Here is a 27,173-nt window from a genome sequence, read left to right as displayed (position 1 = left end):
CACTGTGGACTCTTGAGCAGAGGAAAACAGTGTTTAATGGAGACAATTCTAGCAGCCGTGTGAAGGATGGAGGCAAGGAGGGGAGGCAAGCAAGGCAGCCTGAGTCCTGCACGAGGCAGTAGCCACGGAAATGGAAATAAGGATCAAAAGAAACACTGGCCAAAAGTGGCGTGGGCTGGAGGCAGGGGCTCCAGGGGAGACAACCAGTGGGAACCCAGGCCAGGGCAGTGTGCCACTGGCAACGGGGCAACGTTGTGAGTGTGGCCATCTGAACGGCGAAGGGAGGGGTCTTTTTTTTTTTCTAATGCTTTCCCTTTAACATTTTCCCATTTGGGGAGGATGTGCCTGGGGAGATCCTTCTGAAAAACCACTGGAGACATCATCAGGATGCTGGAATACTGAGTTGAGTAAGTCCGACAGGTGCATGCATCATATGATACTGGTTACATGTGGAATCAAAAAAATGGGTACAAGTGAACTTATCTACACAACAGAAATAGAGTCGCAGATGTAGAAAACAAACATGATTACCAGGGGGTAAGGGAGGGGGATAAATTGAGAGATTGGGATGGATATACACAGTACTATGTATAAAACAGATAACTAATAATGACCTGGGCTTCCTGGAAGTAAAGTATCCACCTGCAGTGCAGGAGACACAGGAGACAAAAGTTTGATCCCTGGGTTGGGAAGATCCCCTGGAGGAGGAAATGGCAACCCACTCCAGTATTCTGGCCTGGGAATTCAGACAGACAGAGAAGCCTGGTGGGGTACAGTCTATGGGGTCGCAAAGAGTTGGACATGACTGAGCACAGCACACACAATAACGAACTATTGTACAGCACAGAAAACTCTACTCAACACCCTCTATGACCTATATGGGAAAGAATCTTAAAAACAGTGGACATATGTATATATCTGGCTGATTCACTTTGCTGTTTAGCAGAAACTAACACAATATTGGAAAGCAGCTATACTCCAATTTAAAAAAAAAATAATGTTTTTTTTCTTTAACATCTTCTAATATTGGGAGGATGTTCCAGGGAAGATTTTTCTGAAAAACCACTGGAGATGTCATTAAGATGCTGGAAATGGAGATTTCAGAACCATGGGAATCAATACGTCACTGAAACCACGTGATAAACTGAGTCTTCCAAAGACCTGAGGCTTGAGGAATAAAACAGAAGCAGACACTAGATTACACCTTGAGAAGGTGGTGGCAGGGTCTGGGCCAAGATGCAGGGCAGAGTTTCTACTGACATTGTGGCTGGACTGTTGTTTCCGGGGGCTGTCCCATGCCTTACAGGACACTGCAGACTCCTGAGAGTCCCTTGGACTGCAAGGAGATCAAAGCAGTCAATCCTAAAGGAAATGAGTCCTCAATATTCATTGCAAGGACTGATGCTGAAGCTGAAGCTGAAGCTCCAATACTTTGGCCACCTCATATGAAGAACTGACTCATTGGAAAAGACTCTGTTGCTGGAAAAGATTGAAGGCAGGAGAAGAAGGGGATTACAGAGGATGACATGGTTGGATGGCATCACTGACTCGATGGACATGAGTTTGAGCAGGCTCCAGGGGTTGGTGATGGACAGGGAAGCCTGGCGTGCTGTAGTTCATGGGGTTGCAAAGAGACACGACTGAGTGACTGAACTGAACTGAGCAGCATCTGGGGCCTCCACCCACTAAGAGACAGTAGCCCTCCTCTCCCTGGTTGTGAAATTAAAAACTAGCTCCAAACGTGGCCAAGTGCCTCCCAAGAGGCCACGTGGTCTCCTGCTGAGAACTACAGATGTGAGGTCATAGTAACATCAAACGTTTCTTTGTTCGACCCTCACAGTGCGCCAGGCATGGTTTTAAACACTTCAGAGATATTTAGTAATTTAAGTCCCAAACATGTTGAAGCAGCTATACTATTAATACCCCGATTATATGAGTAAGGAAACGGACACTCAGAGGTCGGACACTTTTTCAAAGGTTTCACTGCTAGGAACTGACAATGTTGGGCAGTTTAGCTTCAAGGTCCATGATCTGTTAACACGAGGCTTGACCAGCGTTTTTGTGGAAAGGAAGAATCATATGTGAAAGTGTCCTGAAGACAGAGCCCATGAGGGCTGGAGACAGGGCGTTGGGGAGATGCACAGGCTCCCGGAAGTGCCAGCTCTGAGGCTGTGAGAGAGAGACAGGGGGACTTCAGAAAGGAGGATTGAGTTGGGGGAAAATGAATGTCACTTTGGAGAAATAAAGGATTTAGGGCAACCACCTAAAAAGTCACCATTGAAAGCAGCAGTGAAGAAGCCGTGGGAAGGCAGGATTTCATCATGTCAGGAGAGGAGCCTTGAACACAACAGCAAAACTTCTAATGAAAAGATGGATTGGGCCAGAAATAAAAGCTCGCCCACGTCGTGAAAGATGGAAGGGAGGCCCCTCTGCAATTTTCAGCAAACAAAAGACAGACATGACCGTTTGTGTTGAGAAGAGGAGGATGGTGGACACGTACATCAGAGAGTGTTGACTTTTTCAGCCAAGTGTCAGGAGACAGGACTGTGAACAATGGTTTGGAGTGAATGCCTGGGGAGGTGATGCTTTCAGGACAAGGTGAGCATGTGACTCTGGGGCTCGCAGACAAAGGCTGGTCGCCCCCATCCTTCAGGGATGATGCTGTTTTGGAAGGAAGGACTCTGAGCATGACAAGTGAGATGAGACTTCTGGGACTTTTGTCATCCTCTCTTAGCAGCGTGAGTGACAGAACAGAAAAAGCAGATACGACTGCAAGTCGATGGGTCAGTGGTGGAGATATTAAACAGAGAGTGAGGAAACTTCAGTGGTCAAGCACGGAGGGAGAGAAGCAACAAGGGTTCCACATGGTCAAGTCAGGGGATCCAAGTGAAATGGAGGAAGCAGAGCTTGAAAGTCACAAAGAGGGCAAATTGAGGTCTTCGGGGGGAAGGGGTGAGAAAGACATGATAATTTAGGGAAAGGACATTGCTGGAGACCTGAGGTGCAAGGCACACAAAGTGGAGGATATGTCTCAGTTGGTAAGGGGCTGACTTGCCAAGGAAACATGCGAGAACCCATGAATCCAACATATTTCCAAGTTCCTTTAGTGTATATTTTGAAATATAGCAGAAAAAGGAATCGAAAGTAAAAACGTTGACTATTTTAACTGAATAGCTAAATAAACACTTGTTCTATTAAAATTAGAGAAAGTTCTTTCCCTCTGGGCGATGTGAACAATCCACTCGGAATAACAAATCTAAGAACCGTTATTTCCACAGCATGTAGAGCCGTGTGCATAAAATTACAGGGTTAAGAGCATTTATTTAATCAATCCACCATGTCTTTTAGAAACACGGGTCCACTGGACAGGCAGACAAGAATGGCCAGGAGTTTCAAAGAAACCGGGGACTCGATCACTTGGAGTAGATGCTGCAAAGGGCCGTGTGGGTGATAAAGCAGCACCGGAGACAAAGGAGCAGGTGGGGGAGAGCAGCCAGGGCGCAAGTCTAGAGGAGCAATTCTCCAGCCTGGCTGTCCATCAGAATCACCTGGGCAGCATTTCAAATATCCTGGTGCCCGACGAAGAAACTGGAATCGGTGCCCCAGGGAACATTCTCTAAGGCTTCTTGTATCCCGCAAAGGAATGATTTTTCATTCATATTCTCATCTTCTCTCTGTCCTTCTGTCTCTGTGTCTTTCTGTCTCTGTCTTACACACACACACACACACACACACACACACACACACACACACACACACACATATGCACCAGGCTGGCTCTTTCACACAGCAAGCAGCAGAGAGCACGGCTTCATTTGGCAGCAGCTCCGTGCTCCAGCTGCATCCGGGCTGGAGCCCAGCGGCACGGAGGAACCCGGAGGCGGTCCCTGCCTCCACGCCCACCTCGTCTCCACCCCTGATTCCCTGATTTGGACACCAAAGGGAGACCAGGACCCAGTGCCTTCAACACATCCACCTCTTCCCCCACGGAAACAGAAGGGTTTCACAAAGACCAATAACCCACCAGCCTGCAGGTACTAAACTCAGAGGTTCACATACGGCATTCATTCTGTATAAAATTAACCCTGGATTGCCTAAGCGACTGGTAGACACCGTGACAAAAACCAAGGAAAAAGTCCAAGGTGATTTCTATTTGCCATTTGAATGCTTGACATTCAATGAACTCATAACGCTTAATTCCTTCCCAAAATGTCTGTCTGCCACCATTTAGAGGCAAGACTGAGAGAGAGATGGGCATGGAGCAGGCTGCAGCCAGCACTTGTCTGCCGGGCAGCAGGCTGGCCCGTGGCTGTGATACCCAAGGAAGCCCAGGAGAGGCTGGCCTGGTGGACAGGCTGGCTGACCTCCACCAAGAGGTTGCAAAAACTACCCCTGGAGTCCAGACAGAACTTCCCAGGGTGGAGGAGAGCAGCTGTCGCTCTCCGACTCTCCCCGGAAGTCTGCCAAAACTGCAGATGACTCCATCCTTGTCATCGGCCAGGCAGGCAAGGTGGGCAGGCAGGGGAGTGGGGGCGTCCCCTCTCTTGGGGGACTACAGTCTGACCTCAGACCGACACTCTGCCCACACAAGTCCTGTCCCCAGGGTCTGGAAAGGGGAACCTCCTTACTGCCCTTTCCTTTCCGCCCCCCTCCCATTTTCTCGCCCTCCCTGTATTTTTCGTCCTCAACACACAAAGGGGAAGAGAAGCCAAAGAAACTGATTGAAGCTGATGTACTGGACGTGCCACTTTCCTCTTTTTCTTTCTGCTACTCTCTTTTTCTGTCTCTCCCTCTTTCTTTGCTGCTGCCATTGTCTCTAATAACGTTGGGATCCCAGGCTCAGCTCTCTTTGGACAGCGCATACATACTCCCAACCCACTATCTTCAGGACCAATTTAGAAACATTCCCCACTCCCCAAGGTCATCCTAGGCCACCAGGTTTCACACACTTCCTCTGCCTTTCTTATACTCAGGAAAAAAACAAAAAACAAAAAAACAAAAAACACACACTCCCAGCTTCTGTAGTGCTTCTCCTCTGTGCACGAGAGCAGGACTGAAGGATCGCTGAGGGGTAGGCTGGGGAAGGCGTTTGTGTAGGAGAATCAGAAGACGGAGAAGACCAATGAGGAACATCACTTTTCTGCTGTCCTGCCCTACTGAGAACTCCCCGGCCCTGTTCCTAGGGTGTGGACGGCAGAGGCCCGGGAGCTAAAGTTCCAGGTACTTTATATAACACTTCGCCTCATAGAACCTTCACATAACCTGCACTTCACACAAGAGGGGAAACCGGGGCCAAAAACTGAAACACCTAATCCAAGGTCACTCAGTGGCAAGCGGCAAATTCAGGATTTTGAACCCAAGGCCCCGTGACGTCAAAGACCTGGCTACTGACTCCTGTGGGCTGATGATCTGGGCAGAGCTAAAGTGGCTTTGGCCTTTCCCTCCAGAGGCACTATTCAAAATCTCCAAGTTTGCTTTGGTTTAAAAGCCACAGGGGTTCCAGCCTAGAAATCCTAAACTTGCTGGCCCCAAGCAGCTTGGAAAAGCACTGCCTGACACCCAGTAAAAATACAAAGCTCCCACCAGGAGGAAGGGGAAGAAGGGGATCCAAGAAAGTTATTTTCACTGACTGTCCCTTCTGTTGGGAGGGGAGGGGAGTCCTCTCAGAAACCTAAAAAAATCCTTACTCTGGGTCCCAAAGGAGAATTTGTCTCTGGTTAGACATTGCCCTCAGAGCCTTAGACAAAAGTCCAGGAGTCAGCTGGGGTAGACTGGGAGAGGCATGAGGTGGTAGTTTCTGCCCGGAATCTACTTTATCTGAATCACATCCACTACTTCCAAAGCACTCCAGTCCCCTCGCCCGCAAGCGGCCATGCTGACCGGCTCATGTCTGGCCAGATGGCCGAGGCTCCTACATCACTTGCTTAGACCACCTTGAACTTCAATTCTGCCTGCTCCTTCAGCCATTTGTGCTCTAGTATCAGCTCCTAGCTTGTCGGCACTTGGAGGAACAGCGATAATGCCTGATTCCACAGCAAAGAGAGCCTGGAGCCCTGCACTTGACCTCGAGCCTTCATAAACATTCTGTAATTGAACCCATGAGGGTGGTTGAACCTGGAAGAACACAGAAGCTGGAGCCTCCAGGAAGATTCTTCACCACAGCCCACTCCTTTCCACAGACAAAGACGTGGAGGAATACGTGCCAGGGTGTGTCCTGGACACAGGGCTTAGGGCAAGGGTTCTGAACCTGGCCTTCATGGCCCCCGTGCCTAACCTCTGGTGTGGAGTTGGAGGAGTTAGCTCACAAGTGGGTTTTTTGGGGAAGAGAGTCCAGAGGACACATTTTAGAAATCACTGATCAAGTGCATGGGTGGGCAGGGAGTGGGAGGCCTGGTGGCAAATATAAAGCAGGGCGCGGGGGTCGTGGCAGGAAGTGCAGAGGCTGTAAGCAGGGTGCTCTCCACACCACAGCTGCAGAGCCACCTCTGGAGGAACACCGCCACCCCTCAGCCAGGAGAACAGACCCAGAGGGGCAGGCCAAGCGCTGGCCTCACCATCCCGCCTTGTCGAGGACAGAACAGAGGCTGAGTTCAAGTGCCTCCAGGTGAGAAGCCGTCACGCTTCCACAGCATCTCCAGGGCCAGCCGCCGCTGCCCATCACTCCCTTCTGAGCACCGTCTATTCACCTCGCCCCATTTTTCTTTTAAAAGGTAGACTCTCCAGGGAAGTCAGAATCTAAAACTTTCATTACTTCTTCTTAATTAATGTATCAGTTGCCTACAGTCTGCCAAGCCTGTCCCTCTCAGAAAACCACAGTTCTAATAAGGTTTGTTCCTTGAAAAGCCATTTTGATGGTTGTGAAGGCCTGGTCTCTTTAAGGATCTGCAAAAAGACTGGGACGTTCAATATTTTTCCACTGTAACGTTTACGTTCCTGAGTTTGTAACTTTCAGTCATCATCTCTTTTTTAAAAAAGGTTAGAAGCTGGCCCTCAGACATCTTTCCAGTCCTCTGTGATTTTCTCAAATGGCAGCCTTTGCCCTGCAGTGACCACTTTCTTGTTAGAGGCAGCTTAGAATCTACCTTTAAGACCTGGGGTTATTCACTATACCCTTCTTAATTAATGTTTCAAAATCCCCTCCAATTTTAACATGGTTTTGTGTTCCCTAACCCACGCTAGAACCCAGGTTATACCCACCCATATACACACATAACCCACAAATACACACATGTGATTGTATGTGAGTACCAGTACCCAGTGATTTTCTAAGAAAGTAAGGGTATACTTCTGGCCCTTATGGTGATGATCTTTATCCCTTTACATTTACCTAATTCTTGATATAATTAAGTCTTTATTTTTTTTATTTCCTATAGCATCTTTTCTGAATAATTCACTTTATTGTGGAACTTTGGAAAGTAAAGAAATATATAAAGAAGTAAAATGATAACTCGCTTCCCCTAAACTCTGCTGTCTTTTGCACAATATGTTTGCCTGACCTTTTCAGGTTTCACAACCTTCACTTTTCCTAAATAGGCTCGTCGGCTCACCAAAATCATTTTTCCTCTTTGTTTCTTCAATCTGGCTTTCTCACCCAAGGTAACGAGCATCTCTCCTTGTCTCTCTCAAAGCGGAGGCAGAGAAGAAAGAACACTGGACTTGGGATTCTGAAAAGCTGGGATGGAGCTCCATCTCTTTTTTTCTCTTCAACTGTACCCTTTTGCATAATCACTAGAGCACTCTCTGCCTCAGTTTCATCATCTGTAAAATTGGGATAACAGTTTCTGCCCAGAATTTCTCCTACACCAGGACTATCAAAAATATGTGGGGAAGAAAACATGAGAAAGCCCCAAACAATTTGTTTTGTTTGTTTAATTAGTTGCTAAGTCATGTCGCTAAGGGTCTCTTGAGAGTGCCTTGGACAGCAAAGAGATCAAACCAGTCAATCCAAAAGGAAATCAACCATGAATATTCATGGAAGGAATGATGCTGAAGCTGAAGCTCTAATACTTTGGCTACCTGATGCAAACAGTCGACTCACTGGAAAAGACCCTGATGCTGGGAAAGATAGAGGACAGGAAGAGAAGGGGGCGGCAAAGGATGAGATGGTTGGATAGTATCATCGACTCAAAGGATATGAATGAGTTTGAGCAAACTCTGGGAGACAGTGAAGGACAGGGAAGGCTGGTATGCAGCAGTCCATGGGATCCAGTGTCCAAAGTCAGACACGACTTACCGAATGAACAAGAATCAGGTCTAACTCTTTTGTGACCCCATGGACTGTTGCATGACAAGTTCCTCTGTCCATGGGATTTCCCAGGCAAGAACACTGGGGTGAGTTGCCATTTCCTTCTCCAGGGGCTCTTCCTGACCAGGGGTTGAACCCAGGTGTCCTGTAAGTCTCCTTTGTTGCAGGTAGATTCTGTACCGCTGCACTACATGGGAAACTACACAGCACTCCAAAAATGTAAGTGATTATTACTATTACAAACAAGTCAGTTTGTCTTGGCCTCTGTTTCCTTCTTTCATTGAAAACTTCCCTTTCTTGCTTAAATTGTTTGTTTGTTTACAGGTTTCCTTACAGCTTTCTATTTTTCTCCTCTGATCAGTTCATTCTGCCCAAAGCTCACTTTAACTTTTAAATCCTTGATTAACTGGGGCCTATTTATGCATATGATCTGCTTTTTTTTTTTTTTTGGACTTAGAATTCATGTTCTCTCAATATTCTAGGAACATGTCAGCTCTTGACCATACTTTCTTCTCTTGCCATCTATGATCTAATAAGATATTCAAAGAGGTCAATGCCAGTCTTGATCTGCAAGGCCCTAAGCCAGAAATGACTGCCCCAAACATGGGACAACTATGCATTACATCCTCACCACCAAACTGGCTCTGACTGGGTGGGGACCAGGGGCTGTCATACTAGTTATTACTTACTGAATGCTAACTCTGTCACAAATACAGTTCAAAGTGAAATAAGTCACTTAATTCTCATAATGACTGAAAGGCCAGAATTATAAATACCTCATCTTGAATTTCCATCCTAAAGGAAATCAATCCTGAATATTCATTGGAAGGATTGATGCTGAAGCTGAAACTCCAATACTTTGGCCACCTGATGCAAAGAACTGACTCATTTGAAAAGACCGTGATGCTGAGAAAGATTGAAGGTAGGAGGAGAAGGGGATGACAGAGGATGAGATGGTTGGATGGCATCACCAACTCAATGGACATGAGTTTGAGTAGGGTCAGGGAATTGGTGATGGACAGGGAAGCCTGGTGTACTGCAGTCCATGGGGTGGCAAAGAGTTGGACACAACTGAGCGACTGAACTGAACTGAACATCTTGAAAAGTGAAAGTCAGTGTTAGTCGCTCAGTCGTGCTCGACTCTGTGCAACCCCCTGGACTGTAGCCCCCCAGGCTCCTTTGTTCATGAGGCACTCCAGGCAAGAATACTGGAGCGGGTAGCCATTCCCTCCTTCAGGGGATCTTTACAATCCAGGGATCAAACCCAGGCCTCCTGCATTGCAGGCAGATTCTTTACCATCTGAGCCACCAGGGAAGTCCCTCTTACAGGTAAGGAATCTGGAGTTACAGAGAAATGAAGACCTCTGCCCAGTAAACCAAAGGAGCTGTATGGAAGCTCTGACTGTCTGACTCCTGAGTGCTTGTTTTCAACCACTGTTTTCTGGACCTGCCACATGTTAGACCGTGATAAGAAACAACGGAGGGGTGTGCAGGTTAGCAGGTCCCCTCGGAACACCTGAGGCACCACTAGCAGAGATGGTGACCAGAAAACCTTAAGGCACCAAAAGGTGATGACAGCAAGAAGCAGAGAAGTGCAGCCCACTCCACCCACAGCAAAGCTCCTCACTGATGATGCCAACACATGCCCTTGCTTTTCTGGAAGACGGTGCTAGGCGTGTCCTGTATCTAAGGAGCACGGTCCCAACCACCCTGCAAATTCCGCTGTGCACTCTTATTACGGAGAACCGGACACACAATATGTCTAAGTGTCTGACCACTCAAGTTGGCCATAAAAATTTACTACAGAGCTATAGAGCATAAACCTTAAGAGCATGGGCTCCAGACAGACAGCTGGGTTCAAATCCCGGCTCTTTTGTGTCCTCGGTATCCTCTTCCATAAAATGCAGGCAATAACTGCAGACACTTCCAGGGGTGGGGGTGGGGGGTGGAGTTGGGATTGTAGGATTCATTCATGCACAGAAAGCACCGAACCCAGAAGCTGTCGGTGCTCAGATCACACCACCAGCCACTTGGTACATGCCCACCCCATGCAAGAACTCTGCTAGGCTCCCCCGGGGTAGAGGGCAGGGGTGTTTTCTGCTCTTGAGAAAGCAGGATGGATGGAATGGAGACACGGTAAGAGTCACTTCAAACTAGAGGACCATGGTCAGCAAGGAGGCAGTGACTCCAGCCTGGGGGTGCCAGGAGGACCTGGGGCAGAGAAGTCCTGAGCGGAATCTTGAAGACGGGACAGGAGTGAGGCAGGTGAGCGGAGGTGGGGAGGGCACCGCGACAGAGCAGGAGGTGTGAGCAAAGGCGGGAGCCTGAGACTGCCTTTCACATTTTCCTTTTCCCTTGCCTGCGTCGCCATCTTCATCTCCCCTTCTCGGATTGTGTAAAGATAAAAGATAAGCCTGGGAAAAATGGTTCTATACATAAAGCTAGAAAGATTAGTCTTGCTCTCCTTTCTGACAGGCATTTATCTAGTTTTCTAGATAAATACTGTGAAAGAGAACCGGAGAAGGAGACAGAGACCAAAGATTAAAAACCACAGGTCACAGTGCCTGTTGCTGCTCTGGGTTCCAAATGCCAGGGCCTCACTGCCTGCCCCCTGCCCGTCAGATGCTCCCTCTTCTCCTGCCCATGGGGAGTCTGTGGTCCACGCACCGCACTGGAGGCCGTTGCAAAGCCGTGATGTTGAGCAGGGTGGAGTTATTAACACTGATATTGTGTGTGTATTAAGCTCATGGTTTGAGGGGTTCTTTACATTTCCTCACTTGCTCCACAACACAATCCCTGTATCCCCTAAAGGTCTCATTTTACAAATGAGGACGTGAACTCAGAAAGGTTGGGTAACTTGCCTGAGTCCCACAGCATGCACGTGGGGCTGAGATGGGACCAGATTCCTGGCCCCTCACGCATTCCTTCCCCAATACCACTCTGCTTCAAATTACTGAAAAGTAGTTTTAAGATCCACATGTGACAAAGCTAAGCACCAGAACGCCCTGCAACACCAAGAAACAACCTCCTTTCTTAAGCAGAAAAGACACAGGAAATTGATAGAATCACCGACTCAATGGACATGAATCTGAGCAAACTCCGGCAGACAGTGAAGGACAGGGGAGCCTGGCGTGCTGCAGTCCACTGGGTCAAAGAGAGTCCGATATGACTTAGTGACTGAGCAACAACAACAGGGATATGGAATCTTTATCTTGTATGTTTACTTAAAAAAAAAAGTGCCCTCTGAGTCACTAGTTAACGCAGATATTTGAAACGAAAAGAGTTCATATCCTTTTTGGAATGAAGCAAGTGTATCTAATGGAATAATAATAGTGAGTTCTGCTGCTAGTAAAAACCCAACAATGAAGCAGGATGCTTGATCACCATTCTCTTATTCTAAGCACTCAAAGTGGTAATCTGGGTTTGAGAAAGACATAGATGGGAGAAAATGGGTAATCATCGGAACGTCCAAGACTAAATAAGTTCAAAGGGGACTGTTTCCTCTTAAAAGAGGTATCTTCAAGTTGGAGGTGCAGGATATTTACAGAAGGGTAGGAACAGGCTGAGCGACTTCCCTTTCACTTTTCACTTTCATGCATTGGAGAAGGAAATGGCAACCCACTCCAGTGTTCTTGCCTGGAGAATCCCAGGGACGGGGGAGCCTGGTGGGCTGCCGTCTATGAGGTCACACAGAGTCGGACACGACTGAAGTGACTTAGCAGCAGCAGCAGCAGGAATAGGCTAAGAAGATGGTGTCCAAGCATTAACCATCATGTGAAATAAAAGAGACGCTGATTGCCAATGCCATGACTTTCTCACCTCTTGTCCTCACTAAATTAAATTACAGTCCAGAAATTGGCTATTTTGTAGGATGCATTTTTCTACTTGAAAACAACTTTGTCTTTTCCCAAGAGCGAAGTCCAAAGAGAAAGGATCAGAAGGAAGTCACTTCAGCTAAGTTTCAGAGTACATGTGCTTATGGGATCCTCTACATGCGACATAAACCCTCCCCGCCTTTTACATGGCAGTGGCTCTATAGAGTTTCAGGAGCCAGGGATTAGAATCCAAGGGTGTCCGTTGGAATCCTGGCTTACTGACTGCTGGGTGCCCTTGTGCTCTCTAACCTTCACTCTGTCCATCTGAGAAAAAGAAAATAATGTCAGCCTGCTGGTAAGGATTGAATGAGATAACATACGTAATGTAAGCCAGAATATTACATATATAACGTAACCACAAATATCTATTGCCGATTCAAGGCCCAATTTCAACAGAAAATTGAAACTGTCCTAAGCAAAAGTGAGGCCATTCCTTTTAGGTGATTATTATACTTAAACTGACAGCAATAATTCTTAGTATTTTCATCCCACCATTTCTCTCCCAAATGATCTACAACTTCTGGCCACCTAATTTCAGGACTTTCTCATTTCCTTCCCTAACCTCAAACTGAGGTACATAAACGCAGACTGACCAACAACTGAGATCCCCTGCTATGGTGGTAGAAAGACATTCGTAAGTTTCAGAACCAACTCTGAATTTCATCTTGAAATCAAAGCCTCTCTGTAAAGAGCGACAGAATGAAAAGGAGAGGTTGGGAAGGTGAGTAACCATGTTCCTATTTATTCCAGAAAGCCTGGCACAGTGAAGGCAACTGGGGCACATAAGATGAAAAGTCCTTCCTAGGAATTTGCCGCCAAAGTTAGCATGAGAATGGTGAAAAGCAAATAAAAAGAGGATGTATGCAGATGACTTGAGAGGGCTTATTTCTAGCTGGGAAGCTCAAGAAAGACTTGGTGGAGGAGAGTCTTAGAGATGGACCTGGAAGGATGACAGCATTTTCATGGAATTTGCAGCAAAGGGGAAAAGCACATTAAGTGATAAGGGAGCGCTTTTGGAAGAAATGCCCTTATTAAACACAGTCTAAAATGAAACTCAAAGACGTGAGGCACTGAGAAATGGGTGAGTTTTCACCATCAGTCTGCAGCAAGCACTAGATACTCGCATCCATACAGCTCTAGTGAAACACACCGGAAGCATCACGAGGTGCTTGGATGGCCAGGAAATGAAAACGTTAGGGGTATAAATATGTCAACTTTATCCTCAATGCGTGTTAATTTCTATCACCATCAGTATGGACAAGCAGCATTTCTGAGCAAGGCCCATGTGCAGAGAGCATTCTGCTAAGCACCAAGGACTTAAACTGACATAAAGCAGGAAGCAGGAGTCTCATTCTCATGGAAAAACGGCAAATTCATCAACAAGCAAAAGTGATTTCTCTTCTATACGGAGGAAAAAAAAAACCCACCCAGTAATTTTTTTTTTTTCCTCCAAAAATCCAAGGGGTCAACGTTCTCCTACCCAAGAAAGACCTTCCGTTAAATCTGAGCACCTATATTTGGCCAGGGTCAGATTTCTTCTGCAGTCTCTCTTCCTCTGTGAGCTGAAGGAAAAACCAGGACACACACGTGAACGAGACCAGCGCCGGACTGAAATGAGTTCCGTCTCCCCTTAAGCCCAGAAACAATCTCAGAGTTTCTAACAAGGTGATCGAGAGGAGAGCCATGAACCCCAAAGACATCAACTCTGGCCCCACGGAATGCGTGGTCTGCATGGTAACAAACCCAAGGCAAGAGGCTGTTGTATCTCCATGATTCGGATATTCTGCTTCCAAAGGACCAACCAATAGATACTGGGAAATGCAGGTCAGTGAGTCCACTGCTCAGGTTTCTCCTAGACAATCATCGGCTCACACCTCTGCACATCACACCAAACTCCACTGTGAGTCCAAACCACGCTCATCACCTTTCTCTCCAACTGCTCTGAGCAGACATCCAAAACAGAACTATTTTTACTTTCTTATGATTTGTCCTTTTAAAGGAACACAGATCCAATAAATCTGATTTCTCCTCTCACCTCTGTACACTTAGGTTCTCATTGATTTTAAAATGGGGAGACAAAAAGGAAGCAGGTGAGAAAACTATTCAGCCAGCCAGCTTAACAGTCAGTGATTAAAGTAACAGTCACAGAAGAACGAAGCTTACTGCCTCCCACCTTCTTCCTCCTCTTCATGCCTTTAATATTCAACTCCAGGCGCTGAGAGGGAGGGGACGGGGGCCAGTGGGTCCCAACTGCACTCAGATAATTGCCCCATTCTCACCCCTCACCAGTCAATCAGGGTCCGCTCAGCCAGCCCCATTTATTAATAGCTTTCCTACATTTACAGTGTTACTCAGGAGTGAAACGAGGCTCTCGCCCCGAAATGAGAAATGGAGCACCCTCAATACAGACTAAGTGGAACAGGGCATGGGGCCACGCACCCCACTTGCAGGCAGGCACACTTATGTCAAGGGTGTCCAGGAAAGTAGTCCCTCCCTCTCCCCCCAACCACCCCGTTCCCAGCGCAGGTCACTGGTGAGAGCGCCCAGGAACAGGGTTACTATAGCTCTCCTCTGAAGCCCACACCAGTTCCACCCTTTGGGCGCACTCTGTATACTAGAGGTCCTTACGCTCCAACCAATTCCTCTGACCTCTGACTCAGGGACGCTCTGCTGGTCATGGGACCATTTCACAGCCTTAGCATCTCCGTTTGCACATTCAAATACTAGAGCTGCAGGATGCTAAGAGCTAACAGGTGCCCTGTCAGTCATCTCGCCCAGTGGTTCTCAAATATGGCCTCACATGAGGCTCCCTGGGAAATGTATTTAAATGACCACAGCCTGGCTATTGCCCTGAGAGATTTTAATTGAACTGTTCGGGGTCAGCCTGGGCACGGACATCCATGACCATGGGGTGGTGTTATTTATCTGTATTTATTTTTGCCAAAGTTCTGCAGGTGATTGTGTGACTGACCTGGGGCTAAGGAGCACCGTCTTGCTTGGTTAAGGAGCCTGTCTTGCTCTTCCAGAAATGAGGAAGTCAATGCCCAGCATCCATGGGGGTCACATGGTCACAGGGGAAAAGAACACAAGCAGAAACCAAAAGGAGTTTCTGATTGCCAAGACCACTGCCGCCCCCACCACCATGGAGGACACCCTGGGAAAACGTAACTCTGTAAAGACCCTTCACACACCCAGGGGGAACAGGATACCCTGGGCTCTGAAGATGGGGCCAAGGGCTCACCACTGGCTGGCTTCAGGGTCAGGCAGCCCAAAGAGACAAGTGGGGCCGGGCATTGGAGGGGAGGCACCGAAAAGGGACTCCGTGGACCTGACTCTGCCACATGCACATGGCTTTAGACCACGTGGCTAACCTCAGAAATACTTTCACAGCTTCAAAATGGGGCCTATGGAAGACAGTTAATCTCCAAGGTGCCTGTCAGCATTAATATGCTTCTTATCCCATTTCTTTCATACACACACACCCCCCATATGCATTACTGTACCTAAATGTACAGACACATTCACTGCATTTAAGAAAATCTTTGACTAATGTTTGGCAGGTAAGTCCCTGCACAAACATGCCCACATGTACACAAGTCTAGTGTGTGGGGGGTGTGTGTGTGTGTATTTGGATACAAATACAAAAAACACTGCTCTCTAATCTAAAGTGACCAGACTAAGACCCCTGGGAGGTGAGAGGGTCGACCCAGAATGTCTGGGCATTCTCATGGGGTACAGAGGGCTTTGGGAAAAGGACTGAAGACATCAGCTAAGCTCCAGGTTTCTCCCTAGCCTCTCCTCCCCTCCCTGAACAATGCAGCTTTCATCCGGCCCTTGTTTTGAAGTCCCTTCTTTCCGAAAGAAATGAGATCCGATTTCCTAAGAAATTCTCACCAGTTGAAGCTCTGAGAGGGTCTCTATAAAGAGTCACAGGAAATTGAGACTTGACATTTCTTTCTAAAGGAGGAGATTTGTGGTCTGAATGAGGCGGTGAGCAAACCCACCGACGATGGCGTGTGTGGAGTGCGGTGTGGCTGTTAGAAGTCGTGCGAGTTAACCAGTTGAAACCTTTAATTGTCTTGATCTAGGAAGCTCTCCACGACAGACGGCAGATACCTCCCCTTAGAAGGGTGGACCCCCAGCAGGGTCCAAAACTGGGCCTCTTTTTCCTTCCAGGCCTGTCACTCCCTTGGGCCTGGCCTCCTCTTGGCCCCCGGGCCCGCTGCTCTGAGCACAGCCCTGTCACTATGCCTTCCCTGCCCTGCCCCTCCAGTCACCGTGAAATGAAAGTCCCACCACCCAGCGGTGCCACCTGCTCATCCACACACCCTCAGGTGTACGCTCTCTTTACCTGTGGCTCTTCAGGCTGAGCTTAGGTTCCTTTTGCTAATGAAACGTATACAGACCATAATATCCAGAGAAATGGTGAAAGTGTGGGGAAAAGGGTAGAGAGGGATGGGGAGCAGGAAGAGGTGCAAATAAAATTTAGCAGAACATTCATTGCCAATCCATCTCCCCTTAGGCTCCAATGCTACAGTTCACTGAAGTGGTAGCTGAAGGTGCCTTCTGAGCATGTCTACACCAGGACAGCCTCATGAAGAACACTCCTGAAACAAGAAGCCCTCTAAAGAGGCCACCAAAACATTTTGTGAATGTCCTGAGACCAAGTAACTGAGCCCCTCTTCTTTCATCACTCCCCTTCGCCATTAAAGAAAGCAGCTAGTGTCCGCCTGGCATGGCCTCTCTCTGCCTCCCTTCCTCTAGAAACACATGGGGCTCGGCTAGGCCTTCATTCCCAGTAGCTTGGCCCGGGCTAGGATCCAGCTCTCTCCCTGGCTACAAACCAGCTAACAGCTGTCCCTTTCTTTATAACGGCCATCAGCAAAGTTAGTAGCGAGCCGTGGCCGGAGATGGTGTCCTTTGCTCATTCCAGAGGCAAGCCTAATAAACAGGGCTAGGATTCATTAACTGTAGAGCCACTAAACCAGAAAGGACTCTCTTCCCTCTTCTTTCAACAAGACCCTCACATTATCCTCTGCCCTCATCGTCTGGAATCTGAAATTCCTAATCACTGAACCAGCACAATGACGTGCTGATCTTCTCCCCAAGTTAAGGGATGTGAGCAAAAGCGGGAGGCTTGCCCCATGACAACACCTGCCTCCCTGTCTGTGCTCCATCCTCCTGAAACGACCATCCTCTCCTTCTTCTAGGAAACTCCTAATTAAAGATGTAGTTTAAACGTCACCACCTCCATGAAGCCCACCTCTTTCTCCAAGGCTGCTCTCTTTTACATCTCTTACCCAAGGACATGGTGGTCTCCTTACATGTCTCCCCCATTAAATCCCCAACTACTGGAAGGCACAGCCAGAGCTAAATTTTTTTCATAACACAGTGCTTGACAAAAATTGGTTCTTAACACATGTTTGTTGAATAATTGAGGAGAGCAAAAGTCACAAAAATAAATGAAGTTAAAAGAAGAGATAGTGTGAAAGAAAAGAGACCAAGAAAGAAAGAAACTCAGAAGCTGGAGTACAAGAAAAGAAGGAGAAGAATCAGTGATGAGAAGGACCGGAATAAGAAACCAGAGAGGACCGGAGGCAAAGAGGCAAACGACATACGTGGGTGGAAGAGAGAAGGAAGAAAGGACAAGGGTGAACTTAAATACAAAACCTCCTCTCTGATTTTTTTTCCTTTCTATTTTTAAGAACAAAGCAGAAAGGCTGGAAGTCCCCAAAGGAACAGAAACACATGTGGAACTGCCAATGTTCACAATGATACAGAATTGGGTTCAGGAATGATGTAGACCCACGATCCATGGTCAAGTAATTTGGGCATCACCTGGGAGATGGCTAGAAATGCAGAATCTAAGGTACCAGCCCAGACCTACTGATTCAGAATGGACATCCTAACAAGGTCCCCGGGTGATTGTTATTCACAATAAAGTTTGAGAAGTGCTGATGCAGACATCTGAAATCCACAAATAACCTCCACATCTCTCTCTGTTAAGAGGAGCAGTGCACAAAGCCTTGGCAGTAAGCAGCTACCCAACTTAAACAAATCACCTAATGTCCCTGGATCTCAGTGTCTTCATCTATCACGTGAGGTCAGAGAAGATGCTTTCGTCAGTGTCGCAGAGCTCTCAAACTCTTGATCTCCTCTAACATCCTAACTGAGAACCATTCCTAAACCCACCTGAATGAATAACAAGTAGCATCTTTCACTAATTAATCGTTCACTCCTTGTCTACACTCATTCACTTACTATTTTCCCAAGCCTCTATTATGCGCCAGACACTGTGCCAAGTAAAAAATGATTCCAAGGTGAATAAACCCCTCCCTGCCCTCAAGGGGCCCACACACTTCTTAGGGAAAACAGGGCATATAAACAAAACTAGGATGAAGTGTACTCATGGTCAAATGCACGCAGTGATGGAGAGAAGGCAGAACTTCCTGGGGTAGTCACAGAGGATTTCAACGACAGGTTACATAGGCACGAGGTCCCTTCTCTGCCAACCTCAGCTGAAAGCAGTGGAAAGTGAAAACACAAAAATGACATAGTTGGAAGTCACTGAGGAACCAACTGCAAGGTTCCGAACACACCTCTCTGGGCTCACAAAACCCTAAGAGCTGATCCACACCATGGGTCTTGGGTCCTGGCTGCAGGAACCTCATTAACAGCCACAGGTCTGCTGTAGAAACCCACCTCCTCTGAGTTATGCCTGCTCCTTCACATTCTATCTTCTGCAACCTTCCGAAAGATAATATCAATTCAACCACTAATTTACTCTCCCTGGAGACTTCTTCTTGTGGTTGCAAAGAGGAGACACACTTTAATAAATGTGAACAATTCATTAGACCAGTAACTCTTTGGATTCATATTTATTTACAGAGAGAGCAGATATTACTATCCAACTGTATGCACCGTAGCAGAGACTGCAAATGTAGTTTACTGAAAGGAAGAAATTTCTAGAATTCTTAAGGAGGGTGCAGAATGGCAGTGAGGAAAAGGAGCTTATCCACTTCTGACCCCAGCAAGTTAGCCAAGATGATGGCTGATTTTGTCAGCCATACTGTCCATCACTAGAGAGAGAAGGCCATCATTCAGAACAATAGTTTCCCAGCCTTTAGAATGACGAGCTCCACCTGGCTCCTATAAGCTGCTATTTTGCTCTGGTTTCTTCACACACAACCTGTCCTTTCCCCTGCCTCCTTCTCTATTTCACAGACTGTAAATATTAACTAAATTTTTGCTTTAGCCTGTCAGTACTAGACGATATGTTATCTCAATTTTCAGATCCTTGAACAAGAAAATAGTGGGGGGAAAAAACTCTATATCCTGAGTTCATCATATTCATGAAGGAGATGGGAGTTGGTTATTCAAGGTAATGATGATGTGGCCAAGGACTGAACCCAGCTCAGTCCTGTGTCTCCACTCACCCCACCAACCAATGTTAGCCCATGTGTCCACCCTCCAGATGCCCATTGGCGCCCCCGCCTCCACACACACAAGTCTGGGTGCGTGAATGTGAAGGTCAAGGAAGACGGTCAAGGTTCTGAAACCAAATTTCTGGAGGTGAAGCAGGAATACAAAATCAAAGTACCTGCTGTTCATCCCTTCACCAGAGGAAGTCTCTCTTCTCCCTCAGCCTAACAGAAAGGCACTGGGTGTGCAAAGTAGTGACTAGAGGAATCTTTTCTCTCCCTCCTCCTTTTCTGTCATTTCTCCTCCTTCCTTAGTCTCTCTGCCTCTAATCACCCTCCCCCCCGATAAATTATACAGATAGAGTGGCAAAGCAAGGCTCTTCAGACAGACAGGCTTCCCAGGGATGGAAACCAATGGAGAGAAGAAACGAGACACTCCTGGGCACACCCTGCCCCCTCCTTGCTTCCAGCATCTATTCTAAGCTGCCACATCGTCCTGTGTACCCAGCTCCATCGTGCTTTGCCACACCTGAAACACACACGCAAGACACCATGTTGTTCTGCTTCCCTTGAAATCACCAGTCTAACATCCTTAACCATGCTTTCCTGGGAAGTCTTTATTTCCTATTAATTTTTTTCTTAATTGCATATCATGGAGGCACCTCGATTGGGATTAAATGTGCTCTTCCTCCCACAAGGAGCCACATTTCTTTCCCACATAGCCCACGCCATCAGGGGAGTTGACAGGAGGGAAGAAGACAAAATAGAACCCAGTTAGCGTTTTGCACAGTGAGGGGGGGAAAAAAAGCGGGGATAGTGGGGGGAAAAAACAATGGCCCCGAGACACCCCAGAACACCACTGAGTTCAGGACATCTCCTCTGGAGGACCGGACACCTGCCTCCTCCCAGGGTCTCCAAAAGGGCTTTGGATGTGGAAAGGCATGGACCACCTGTGGTGACTCCTCCCTGAATCCCAACAAGCTCTTTCCGGATAGATCCCATTCTTCCTCTTTGTGGCTTTCCCACCACTTAGTCCTCCCCTTTCAGTGTCTTGTCCTTTGCCCAGGCTTACAGCCGGCTAAGGATGGCCTGGAACCTATCTTCACCCCATTGGCGTTCAGGGCAAACCGGGCTGAGACTCTGCGTGAAAGGCCTCCTGACAACCTCGTCACCAACCAACCTGATGAAGGACCTACTTGGTGGAGAGCACTGGGGTGGCCTCAGAAATGCAAGCGAGGCAGAGGCCCATCTCGACTGGTTCATCCCACCTATGGGATCATTGCACATGGAGTTGCTATTGCCACCCAGACCTCTGTTCCATTCTGAAGTCAAATTCAGAGCTCATCCTCCTGCCTGAAGGAGCAGAGCAGACGGAGAACCACTCAGGTGTCCCAGGTGAGCGCACAACTAGATCACCCCGGCTGTTTGTAGCCGTGCAAGAGTGTGGCTCCAAGCGGGATCCCAACCTGTCACTCTGATAACATCATGGTCACAAATGAGAGCTGAAGCAAGGAATGTTCAGAAGAATGAAACCTGGGGCAGGGCAGCAGGGAATCCGATTCCATCCATTCTTTCTGGACAATGAAGAACTAACTCTCCTCTAAAGTGATGTTGAGTGATAAGGACCTTCCAGGACTTCTCCCACTTCCCTTTCGTATTTTAGATTGTTTAAAAGTATTATTAAAAAAATACTGGAAAAAAAGATTTGGAGGTGGAATACTTTCAGGAAGATTATTGGTACTAGTGATTCTGCTACATTATTTTGAAAATCTTTATCTCAACCCGATTCCTACCCTTGGGTGCCTTCAGAGTTTGGGAATATATGGTCAGTGGAGTAGCCAGCTCACCACCCTGGCCCTCCAGTCCGTGGGCGATCTTATTTCCTAGGAGTAGTCTTGGATTGCATGAGTGGCTAGCTGAAGAGCCATTAGCTAAGTCTTTTCCATTTCTCCTGCTATTTCTCCTTTCAAGTCCATGAAAATACCGCCAAGCCACACTGCTCATGTTGCAGAATTTGATGAGAGGGAGAAAAAATGTAAGTGTTCATTCTCTTTGGAGGGTCCATGGCTAACCCAAGCAAACTGCACATCTCTTTGTTTAACACAAAGACTCACGTGTCAAATTCTGCACCCCTGCCACACGCACAGCATTTTAGAACTCTGCAAGATAGCCATTTTGCAAGAGTGTGCAAGTAACAGTTTGCTTGGAGGATGTGTGGGTATAAATAGATGTGTAGACAGAAGGAGAAATTTATAGCTCAAATATAATAGCACACCAAAAAATACAAATGAAAAAGCAGAATACTGACGGAATTCTTCCTTTCCGAGCCTAAAATTTGAGTCCTCTTAACCTGCAGCACCCTCCAATTCCAGGTGCTCTGAGAGCAGGCTGATTTCCCACCTAGACCTGCCCCTCTGCAGCAGGCCTCCCGGGATCTCTGGCCGAGGGTCGGCGTTTACACAGCAAGCGGACTTCGGGGCAACAGCTACAAGAACCTCATTCATTACTCCATTTTTTAAAAAGGGAATAAAAAGGATGCCCAGTAAGGTAGAGACAGGAGCTAGAGAGACATGGAAGTGGCAAGGGGGAAAGGCAGCCTGAAAAAAAGAAAAAAAAAAAAAAAGCTTTCCCGATTCCCATAAAAATCAGAGCTTTAGCTCGGGGTGAATAAATTTGCAATTTGACTTGAAAATCACACAGGTCTCCCAGCCCTTCTGCCATCCAACGGCTGTCCCTACATATATCCAGCCCCATGCCTCCAAAAAAACCCCAAACCTGTTTGATGAGGCAGGAAAAGAAATAACATGGGAGATCTCCCCCTTTGTAACAAGCCTTTTTCCCCACACAGCATTATTTGAGTATCTTGTTACCCTTTCTTTCCCCCCAAAAAAAATCCACTTGAGGGACTTGAAGAGAGAGATAAACAAGGAATCCCTACCCCGGGTGAGAAGAAAATGAAATCGGATTTGCCCTACCTTGGTTTGTAGAAGCCAAACCTCTAGAAGGACAGATTAAGGGAGTGAGCATGGTGGGAATATCCAGTCGCTTCTTCTCGCTTGCATATCCACATAAGAAAGATGAAGGATAAAGAAAAGGAAGATCATTTAAAATCCAATTCAGCGTGAATTTTGTTTTAATCTTGTGTCTTGAAGAGAGGCAAATTCAAAGAAAAAAATATGGAATTCAAAGGTAATTCAGGCTATGGAGAACAGCTCACAATGCAGAATCCAGAATGATTATTCCGTGTGCATGTGAGGTTAGTGGCCGGACTATTTTTTTTTTTTTTTTTAACAATTCTTCGGGCAATTACGGTTTTTGGTTTTTGGAGCTTTAGTGGAGGAGGCTCTGTGTAGAGAAGCTGGGGACGGGCTCTGTCCCTCCGTGGAGCGTGGTCATTCCCAAAGCGTCCCCTTCCTAAGGGGGAAAAAAAGAGATGGTCAGGGTTTGATTCGAGTGTCCCCCAGAGGATGAGAAAAATGCATTCCGAAAAAAAGAAATCAATTCGTTTTAAGGAAAAGGGGGGAGGAAACCCTGCATTTCCCACAGAGTGCACACCAGAGGAATGGAAAACAGCTGGCACCGGTCTATAAATAATTCAGAAAAGGTCTGGCTATACCATTCCTGGGACAGGCATGGATGCGAGGTGGGAAAGCCAACCTGAATGGAAGAAGGGAGAGGGAGAGAGAGGGAGGGAGCGAAGGAGGGAAGTGGGAAGCAGGGAGGGAGAAGCGGCTCCCTGTAGCAACACACACTCACACACACACGCAGAAACACAAGCCCCACTTAACTCGCCAGCAACTGCGGCCCCCAGCCCCATCTGCAGTGCTGCCGACATGTCTGTCTCGCCGTCCCCATCGCCTCCAGCAGCAGCGCCTCCTCCCACCCCGGGCTCGTGCTCAGTGGGTTCTGATTGTGCACCGGGTGCACACTGGGCATTCCTTGGAAGGGGCACACTGACACGCGCGCGCGCGCGCACACACACACACACACACACACACACACACGCCCCCGGCGCGCACGCGCCCCCGCGCGCACACTCACGCCGCCGCCGCGCTGATGTGCAGCGCACGGGGCTTCACCTGCAACGTGTCTATTGGACGGATGGTCGCGGCGCGCGGCTCCGGCCCCGGGCACCGATGCCCAGCCTCTCTGCTCGGTAAGGGGACGAACCCCCGCAACAAAGGACCAGAGAGTGCCCTACCCCTCTACCCTGAAAAATCTTAAAAAAAAAAAAAAAAAAAAGCCAAGTCCAAATGAGCAAGTGCCGGTTTCCGCCGGCTTTAAGAGCCTTACCTAATAACCAGGTTGGTTAAGGGCTCCACCGCCTCGACCCTTTATCTTCCTGACATCCCCCAAACCCCCAAATTGAGACAAGAGACTCCAAGGCGAATATTTACGTACCGGGTCGGAGCTCCTTGGCGATTGCAGGGTCTCCGGAGAGGGGGTGGCTGGGGATGGAGGGTTTCCCTTTCCTGCAAAGCAGGATTAATTATCCATCTCGAAGGGTCTTGAAGTTCACGACTCTTCTTTGCAAAGCAAAGGCAAATGCATCCGGACGCCAGCACTTCTGGATGGTGGTGCTCAAAAACCGCCCAGACGAGCACTTGCGATAGAGCAAAGCCCCGCGATTTCCTAGAGGTGAAGAAGCCGAAGGAAGTGGGTTTTTTTTTTTTTCCAAAGGGGGTGGGGGACCTGCCTTTCTCCAAAAAGGTGGGGGGTGGGGGAGAGGCAGGAGCCCAGATTCCAGTTGGTGGTGATGGGAGCCGGGGGAGGGGAAGCGGGCGGGGGCAGGCTGTGCAAGTCAACCGCGCGGCAGCGGGAGAGGGAGAGGAGGACGAGGGGAGGATGGGGAGAGTAAGAAAAAGGGGGATTAATCACCGGGGGCGGGGGCAGGGCGGGAGATCACAGGTCGCCTGGTCTGGATTTGGGTCTCACACTCAAAAACGTGCCCCCCCTCCCAACACACACACCCTACCTCTCACACACTGCCCCGGTGGGCGGAGAAACCCACGAAGCTGGGGGAAGACGCTTGTTCTCCCAAGGTGTGTGTGCGCGCGTGTCCTCTTTCTCCACACCCCCCACCCCACCCCACCCCCAAACCCCGTCACCCCCTCACTCCTATTGCTAAGACTCTGGCGGAGGCACTTCCCACGTCATGTGCTGGGGGAAGTGGGGTAGGAAAAAGGGGGAAACGGCTTAACCCGAGTCTGTGGCGCCTCCTGCTGGCAGGATTGGGGAACAGAGAAGAGGAAGGGCGGCCGGGGGGTGGGGGGAGCGAGACAGGGCCCCCGGTGGGCGGCCCGGCTCCGCAGCGGGTAAGCGTCTCCCTAGGCGGGGCTGAGGTTTGAAATTTAAGATCCTGGCTTGATTGTCCATAAATCAGCCTTGGCTTCGTTAAGTGCCCGCGTGCTGCAAACAGTTGAAAGCTGGGCTCTTGCCTTCAAGAAGCTTAAGATCTATTTTGAGCACAGGAGGCTGATGCGTTGAAACAATGGGAATCAAAGCAAGGCAAATGTAATTAAGGGCTAAATTGTATAGTACGGATTACATTTGTGCTTTGCGGACTGCTAGTGAAGGTTTGAGGAATTTGGAATTTTTTATTAAAGTAGATGCTGGTATTTAAAGACTTTGAGAAGAAGATGAGACAGATGAATAATCCCTAAATAAAACTAGATTTCCTGGCATCTGCAAACCCACCCTCTTGTGAAAAGCAAGCTTATCTATTCATTTCTCTCTCTTAAGCTGCTATTTTAGCAGTACTTTCACCACCTGTAATATCGTTTATTTTTAATATTAATATCTTTGTGTAGGTATCATTTTTATTCAGATCCGTTGTCTCTTCAGAGATACAGAATGTTATGGTGGTAGGACATTTTCATTTTGGTGATATCATGAGCTTCTCACCCATTTCTGAGAAGGAGCCACACACACACAGGTCACAGTCCTATGTGAAGTGTTTACACCTAGTAGCTGGGTGCTTTGATCTTCGTAGAATGCCGTCCTATAAACCAGACAGCACCCCCAGTATATCTGAGCTAATTCTTTCATATTTCCTCATTTTGATAGGCCGAATCTTTGAATGTAAGATTTTTAAGACAAACACATAAGTATTATGTGAAAACACAAACACACTGTGTTCGTCTGCAGATTACTCTTTCTCAGTAATAGTAGTGCTATTTTTTTTTTTTAAGTCAAGGTAGAGTTGGTCTGGGCTTCCCTTGAAGACTAAAGAATCCACCTGCAATGCGGGAGACCCAAGTTCAGTCCCTGGGCTAGGAAGATCCCCTGAGGAAGGGAATGGTAACCAACTGCAGTATTCTTGCCTGGAGAATTCCATGAACAGAAGAGCCTGGCAGGCCACAGTCCATGGAGTCGCAAAGAGTAGGACACGATTGAGCGACTAACACACGGCAGAGCTGATCTTCCACCTCTTTGGAGAAAAGCAGAAACATCTGGAATTGCTGTGCCCCTTGACACACAACAGCTTACCCAACCCAGGCCCCTCTATACATAAATTTCCAGTTGTTAGAAGTGTGGATTCCAGGAGGGGTGTAGGATGAGGAGAGCCAGGGCCCTGTGGGAATTTCCTGAAATACTTTTCCCAGAGTCTTCCAGGAATGCCCATTAACTTCAAAATAATATCCAAGCTCACTCAAGGCTTTTTTTTTTTTTTTACTTCAGAGCCCACCATCCCCTTCCTATCCCCAATTCCCCTTCACCCAAACTGGACCACTTCTCTTCTTTTATTCCTTTCCTGGACCCAGTAATCCCATTCCTCCTGTTCACTTTTGCAAGTGCAGAGGGAGGGAGGAGCTGTCAGACCCCCTCTTCCCCATGAAGCCCACTCTCCTTTCGGTGGCTTAAGTGCCACCTCCACAGAGGGTATTTTTCTGTCAACCCAGCCTAAATTGATTTCTGTACCAATTTCAAAGATTTTTAAATGAGGTCTGGCACCTCACTACCATCCCCACCTCTAGTTTTCCCAACTAGTTGTTTGACTATTTAGGGAGACAGACCAGCATCTAGGTATCCATATATTCCCAGCACGGACTGTTAGTTAGCAACCACAGGAGTTCCCCTGGGGTGATTCAAAATGGCCTCATACATGGAGGGCAAGGAGGGACCAAAGGAAGAGGCAGACCATTCCAGATTGGTAGGTGGCAGTTTTTTTTATTATTATTATTAATTTGTTTCTTTTAATTGGAGGCTAACTACTTCACAATGTTGTGGTGGTTTTTGCCATATACTGACATGAATCAGCCACGGGTGTACATGTGCCCCTCATCCCCAAAGCCTTCCCACCTCCCTCCCCATCCCATCCCTCTGGGTTGTCCCATAGCACCAGCTTTGAGTGCCCCACTTCATGCTTTGAACTTGGACTGGTCATCTGTTTCACAGATGGTAATATACATGCTTCAGTGCTATTCTCTCAGATCATCCCACCCTCGCCTTCTCCCACAGAGTCCAAAAGTCTGTCCTTTAAATCTGTGTCTCTTTTGCTGTCTCGCATATAGGGTCATCATTACCATCTTTCTAAATTCCGTATATATGCATTAATATACTGTATTGGTGTTTTTCTTTCTGACTTACTTCACTCTGTATAATAGGCTCCAGTTTCATCCACCTTATTAG

At 47.7% G+C, this 27,173-nt stretch overlaps 1 pseudogene; it reads right to left on the bottom strand.

Moving 5' to 3' along the window:
• Positions 1 to 24,160, bottom strand: part of LOC108636114 — a 143,802-nt pseudogene extending 119,642 nt beyond the window's left edge.

This window comes from Capra hircus, chromosome 5 (assembly GCF_001704415.2).
Source record: "Capra hircus breed San Clemente chromosome 5, ASM170441v1, whole genome shotgun sequence".
NCBI classification, from domain to species: domain Eukaryota; kingdom Metazoa; phylum Chordata; class Mammalia; order Artiodactyla; family Bovidae; genus Capra; species Capra hircus.
The sequence above is the reverse complement of the archived record's forward strand: the minus strand, read 5'-3'. Positions and strand labels throughout refer to the sequence as shown.